Here is a 6,997-nt window from a genome sequence, read left to right on the forward strand (position 1 = left end):
TTTCGCACAGTCATTTGTGTGTATAGAATGTGATTCCAAGTCCTTAACAGTCTGCAAGACAAAAGAAAAAGAAAAGATTAGAATAGGAGTCAAACCTTACCATCTAGAGTCCAGACATATGAGACATAACACTGGAAAAGTAGTATCAAGGACATTAGATAGATGGATACCTCTTCCCACGAATTACTGACTACCGCAACAACGTTCTCAAATGGCAGTTGTTTCACCGTCAGCTTACCAATTTTCTCCTTGAAATCAATAATCTCGATTTTCTGTGCTTCTAATTTCTCAACGAGCTTCTGATTTTGAAATTTAAGCACTGCCGCATCAAAATTAGAGGATATGCCAAAAGCTATTATCAAAATTAGGGCCATAAAGCAATTGGAGAAAATGATCAAGTAAATAACAACATAGCTATGATAGCATCTAATAATCAAGAGCTGCTAAAAGATTTTGGGCAGAAATTTGCAAAAAATATTGTAGAATATTAGGAATTTTGGAAAAATTGGGGAAAATGTATAGGAGAGAGAAAAATGAACCTTTCCAATGAAAACCTTGCCCTTTAATGCTGGACAGCCATGGTGATGCTAGTGAGAAGCCAGAGAACGGATTTGTTGTGTGGGTGAAAGTGATAAATGCCGTGCGGAAGCTCTGTTTTGGGAAGCTCTGTTTGTTTCAGCTCGGTGAAAGTTTGTGTTGCTCAAGTGTTCCGTTGCTTTAACTCAAACCAAGTGTTCCGTTGCTTTTGTTTTCAGAATGTGTTCCGCTGCTTTTGGTCTTTGCTTTGCTTTGGATATTGTTTTTGTTGCGCGGCACTTTCACTATGATTTGATCAAAATTTTGACTTCACTCATTTTCCCTCCATTTGATACCAAAAATCATGTTTTTTTTTCTGGATTTGTAATATGGTTTGAACCATAGATTTTAATGCTATAGTATTATTCTTTATTTTTTAGCAAAAAATAAAAAAATTTCATCAACATAGGTGGCAAAATTTGTTAATTTCATATAATTGAAAATGTACTTTTATAATTTGCTAATATTTTATACTAATTTCTTATAATTGCAGCACTAAAGAACATCATGTAATTGAAAATAATTAAACTCAAATTATATGGTTATAACATAGTTTCAATAAAAATAATCATTTTCCCAACATTTGAGAGCAATCATCATGCTTTTTTTTATTTTTAATTTGGTTTGAAGCATAGATTTTATTGCTATAGTAATATTCTTTATTTTTTAGTACAAAAACACAAATTTTCATCAATATAGGTGGCAAAATTTGTTAATTACATATAAGTGAAAATATACTTTTATAATTTGCAAATATTTTAGCCCTGCAATTTTTTATAATTGCAGCACTAAAGTACATCATTAATTGAAAATAACGAAAGTCAAATTCTATGGTTATAACAGACTTTCATTAAAAATAATCAAATGCTATTAATAAGACATTATTGTTAAGTCAAAATCAAAGAAAATTTAGTGATGACATAATGTTATCACTAATTTATTCAAGATTATAATGACAAGAAAAGTCGTCACTAATTAAATTGCTAGTTTTTAATATTGTCAATTGCTAGTTTTTAATACTTTTGTGAAAATATTGATAGTGGTTGAGAAAATTTTGTTACATTATTGCAAGTGATAAATGTACTTTTGTTCTTTTTCAAACATTTACTTTAATGTTTAATTTTGTTTAAAACTATTGTACTAGTATAGATTTGCAAGATAAAACTTAAGTTCTCAATAGTTAAAAAATTCATTACAGAGAAAACACAAAGTAGTAGTTGCAAAATGTGTATAAATTACAGATATTTTAATGTGTATAAATTACAGTTTATTTTAATGTTTAATTTTGTTTGAAACTATTTTACTAGTATAGATTTGCAAGACATAGATTTATGGGTAATTTCTTTTTTTTTTTGCTTTCACATATTTAATTTATGTTAAATACAAAACCTACCAGTTTCCCTTTCATAAAAATATTAGTGCAACACTTTTTGAATTTTACTTACAAACATTTATGTATTTAACATAAATTAAATGATTCAGAGTGAAATACCCATAAAGAGCAGAATATTTGTTCATGTAATGGAGGAAACCCACAAAGAATTGGTACTTTATGGGCCATTTCTTTTTTAAAAAAAATTTAATTTATGTTGAAAAGATAACCTGCCAGTTTTCGTTTTGTAAGAAATCAGTGAAACACTTTTTGAATTTTACTTACAAACATTTATAAATTTATCATAAATTATATGTTTGAGAGTAAAATGCCCATAAAAAGTTGGTACTTTGAATAGATAATACTCATTTGCCCATAAACTACACTCTCTGAAGGGTATTTTGATAATTACTTTGTAGTACTTTGTTATTCCTTTGCTAATACTACTTGGCATGTAGTACAAAGGATAAATCTAGCATAAATTTCTTATTCCATTGATAAAAAGACCTGCTTGCCTTATAACTATTGTAATGAAAGATATATCTTTAGAGTTTATAATAAATTATTACTTAAGTTTGAGAAAATTATAAAATATTTATGCATAGTTTATCAAGATACCATTCGCAATTTCCTAATAAAAAAATAGGGGCTAAATTGTAAAAGCTAGGGTGCCATAATAGAAATAATAAAATTGGTGTATTACATATGGGGATTAAATTGCAAAAGTTAGAGTGCCATAATAGAATTAATGAAATTGGTGAATTACATATGGGGCTAAATTACAAAAGTTAAGGAGCAATAATAGAATTAAAGAAATCGGTGTACTACATATGGGGCTAAATTGTAAAAGTTAAAGTATCATAATGGAATTAATGGAATTTTTTACAATATTTGGGGTTAAATCGCAAAAGTTAGGGTGGCACAGTAGAATTAGTGAAAGTGACTTAGAAATAAGTATTTTAAACAGTGACGATTAATTCTTGTCACTAAATCCGAATCGGTAGAGTGACAGTGACGATATTAGAAGTTGTCACTATATAGATCATTTTAGTGACAACTTTTTCAAGGTCGTCACTGCAGCCTTAGTTGCTTTGAGCAATTATGACAACTCTCCTTGTCGTCACTAAACAACCACGTTTTGTGACGACTTTTGTCGTCACTAAAAAATATTGTCACTAATGACCATATTTCTTGCAGTGTAGTTTGTGACGAAAATAACGGGTCGTCACTAACCATTTAGTTGTTTTGATGCAATTGTGACAACTTTAGGTGTCGCGACTAAAGAAGCTCCTTTTGTGACGACTTATTGTCATCACAACAAAATGTTGTCACTAATAACTTTTTTTTTAGTTATCAGTGACGACAACAAAAAGTCGTCTGTAAATAGGCCAAGCAATAGTGATGATGTTCTTAATGTCGTCACTATTGTGTGTTCTAAACACTCCCGCGCTCTTGCTAAATCTTGGCGGGAATTTACTTTCTAAGTCTTCACAAATGAGTTGGCTCCCATTAGAGGTTTGTGACGAGTTAGAAAGTCGTCAATAAAGGATCCACTTTTGTGACAACTTTTTTTTGTCACAGAGAAAAGTTGTCACTAATGACCAATTTTCTTGTAGTGATACTCAATTATATGGAACTATGACCTACAAGTATTTTAAAAGTGCCTTGATTCGAAAATTTATTTCTGAAACCTCGTTTAGAGTGAATAGTGGATGCGCGTTTGGAGACAATAATCAATTCGAGAATACAATAAGTTTGAAAAAATTGGAGACTTGTACATTAGTTTTGAAATAGGTATTTTTATATTTAAATACTCAAGTGTTAGTTAGTTATACTATCGTTATAAGAATTTATTGGAAATTTCACTCTATCGCGCATAAAATGGAAGTACGCGTTTTTGTGCGTGTGATTAATTAGGGACTTTGGAGACTTGTTTTTAGACTATTAAGAGTGAATAATAATAGTATGAATGAAAATGCATTAGAGGTTTAGTGCACTAGTGAAACAAACTCGAGAGGAATAGAGCTCGAAACGCGCGCCTGTGTACGCGAGGAGAAAGTTGACTTTTGAGACAATTTGAACCACATAATTAAACTTCTCAAGGAAGCTTCATTTTTATCAAACACTCACTCTCTCTTCACTCATGTTGGCTGGCCACCCATAGGAGGAAAAAGGAGCCAAAGTTCTTCATTTTTCTTGCTTCAATCTTCATCAAATCATCTCAAAATTTACACACAATTTGAAAATCACTTGGTGATCAAGCTAAGCTAGGAAATGAGTTTCATCTCACGGTTTTTCTTGAGCTCAAAGTGACTGAAATTTTCTGCTATAATCATCTAAGAAGGTATACAACGATCAACCTCTTAATTCTTGATTTATGGAAGTTATATTGCACTTATGAGCTCATAGATTCACATGAGTAGATTTATATTGTTGGAAATCTTGTGAGTGGGCTCTATGAAATCCCACATTGGATTGATGAACTGATTTGATGGGATTTGATGTTATTTATGTTAATCTAGTGAAAATAAGTTGTTTTGTGGAAGATAGTTGAAAGGAAGTGAAAAGGAAATTTTTACCGTTTCTGCCCTTGCCATTACCGTGCACTTTGGTGTACTTTCTTGTAGTCCAATTGACTTATTTTTTATGTAAATGTGTAATATTGGTTGTGTATAAAGTTTTCTCAAAAATTTACGTGATTTGGATGAGTGAATGTTGGATTTCGAAAATGTTGCAAAACTGGAATTGTGCCCCGTACTGCTCTGGCAGTGATTTTCAAATAGCTATAACTCTTTGTTCCGACTTCGAAATCGAGTGCCGTTTGTGGCATTAGAAACTAAACACTTATAAATGTAGTTTTCAATGCCACCAACCACGCTCAATTTCAAGTTGAATTAAGTGAATTGTGGCTGAATTTCGAAACTGACTTAGTGATGAAAAACCCTCTTTTTGGCTAGTTGAATGACTCTTTTTGAATTGGGACTTGTGATTGTCGCGCCCATTTTTTGAATAATAAATAAATGGTTTAAAAAATGTATTTGTGATTGGAAAATGAATTGTGATTTAAAAGAAAAATGGGTCTAAATGGGGTTTTGAGAATGCGACGATTTGACCCAAAATGTAGTTTAAAAAGGGTTTTTGAAATCAAAATCGGAGTCGCCACTTGGTAATGAGTTAAGGTGTACCAAGTCACCTAAAATGAATTTTTAAAGAAAAATAGGAAAAAGTAGTAAGAAACCCCTTTTAAACGACTCCTAGTCCACGTAAACCAACGAAAAAGGTTCGGGAGTCACATTTGACGAAGGGGAAGGCAAGGATAGAAATCCAAGGCACCCCTTCGACCTAGCCAAGGCTAGTTGCGTGATTTAATCAAAGTTTTTCTTGTTTTAACCAAAGAATTTATTACATTTGGATGCACTACATGAATGCAAACCCTAGACCTAGGGGTATTGGGGGAAATTTCTCTTCAAAAGTTGAGTGATGCCAATCACATTAATTGTGAAGCCCAATAACGATCTTTTGAAGAAGTCACGAATAATGCGAGTGGGATGCAAATGAATGGAATGTATGTATGCAATGTGAGGACATAAGTTTGAAAAAAGTATAAAAAATAATAAATATGTAAATGAAAATGTGCACGTGAGTGGGCAAGGTGCGGTATGTGAAATGATAATATGAAGTGCATGTGTGCAAGTGATGATAAAAATGTTCGTGTGCAAGTGAAGAAATATAAAGGTGCACGTGTGCAAAATGGGAGGAAAAATGAAAGTGTGATGAGGGTATAAAATGGTAGAGTGGATTTAAAAATGCATGAGCCTAGGGAATTCATGCATATTGGGTACGGGGAGACCTAAATCGTGACTTAATTTGCCCTTTTATAGAGGGAATACAAGCGTGCTAAGGTTTAGAAAAAGCCACACTCGTCTATATCCCATATTTAAGGGGACTCTCAATCAAATGAACCCTATAGCTAGCATGAAATGTAAAAATCTTAAAATGGAGGGAAAAGGGGTTTGAGGGGTATGCAAAATGATAAAACTAAAAAGAATGCATGACATGTAATGAACATGCAAACATGTACTAACGAGGGGAAATCCCTAAGGGTCTAGCGTTGGACTAGCCCATTCTATGAATTCCAACTAGCGTTGGACTAGTGGAAACGTACATTCATCAACCACATTCATTCAGGCTATGGAAAGCGAGTAGACATGCCAAACACTTATAAACACATAGCACATAACATTTAGCATGCTCGACTAGATGCAAGACCCTAACAAAGCAAATTAACACGTAGTAACTAAGCATGCAAGACACATAAGACAATTAAAGCCCTAACTATTACATTTGCTAGCTAGGCACATGACTTCGATAGGTCTTCATTGAATGCCCCTCCAAGCCCTATCTATTACATTAGGGAGACCCTACTACAATCTAAAAGGGGGAAAATGAATAAAATAATTAAATCTCTAACTATTACAAGCCAAGGGGTGTACACATACCCCATAAAGAAATAACTTAAATAAAAAGCAAAAGTAAATGACATAAATAAAAGAAATTAAAGAAAGGCTAGAAAAGCAAAGTAGACATGTATTTCTCACGTAGCACGTTGGTTCACATAGGAGAGACAAAAAGGGATAAAAGAAATTATACCGTCCCCTTTGAATGGTGTCCGAATGAAAGAAAAAATGGCTTCAAAACAATAAAAAGGTCATGGTACCTCAAATAGTAAAGTATAACAAAGTCACCAAATCTCTCCTAATTGCAATTTAAATGAAATCAAATAATACATAGTTTTCAATAAAGGGATCCCCCAAAGACCCAATTGCAGGCATTAATCAACCATTCAAAACCAATTGAAACATTTTAGAAACTTTGAAAGTCAAAGAGCAAGAAAAAGGTCAAGGCCCATTTATTTCAGAAAATTCAAGAAATAGGCAACCACATACTCATTTAGACACCAAGTTTCACAATCCATGCATTAAGCATCACCTTAGCAAAATATGATAATCAATGAAGGCAAGCAAGCAATTGAATTGAAACATTAGTGCT

At 32.5% G+C, this 6,997-nt stretch overlaps 1 long non-coding RNA gene across 2 annotated transcripts; it reads right to left on the reverse strand.

Annotated features, from left to right (window-relative positions):
• On the reverse strand, positions 1 to 685 carry LOC140013917 (uncharacterized). 2 transcript variants are annotated; one of them, XR_011820769.1, is made up of 3 exons: positions 540 to 685; positions 171 to 319; positions 1 to 51 (listed from the first exon to the last, which is right to left on the reverse strand). It is a non-coding gene; the product is annotated as an uncharacterized lncRNA (long non-coding RNA). The 2 variants fall into 2 exon arrangements; XR_011820768.1 differs by lacking the exon at positions 540 to 685 and having other exon boundaries at positions 171 to 323.
• Between the last annotated feature and the right edge of the window lie 6,312 nt (positions 686 to 6,997).

Source organism: Coffea arabica, chromosome 8c (assembly GCF_036785885.1).
Source record: "Coffea arabica cultivar ET-39 chromosome 8c, Coffea Arabica ET-39 HiFi, whole genome shotgun sequence".
NCBI classification, from domain to species: domain Eukaryota; kingdom Viridiplantae; phylum Streptophyta; class Magnoliopsida; order Gentianales; family Rubiaceae; genus Coffea; species Coffea arabica.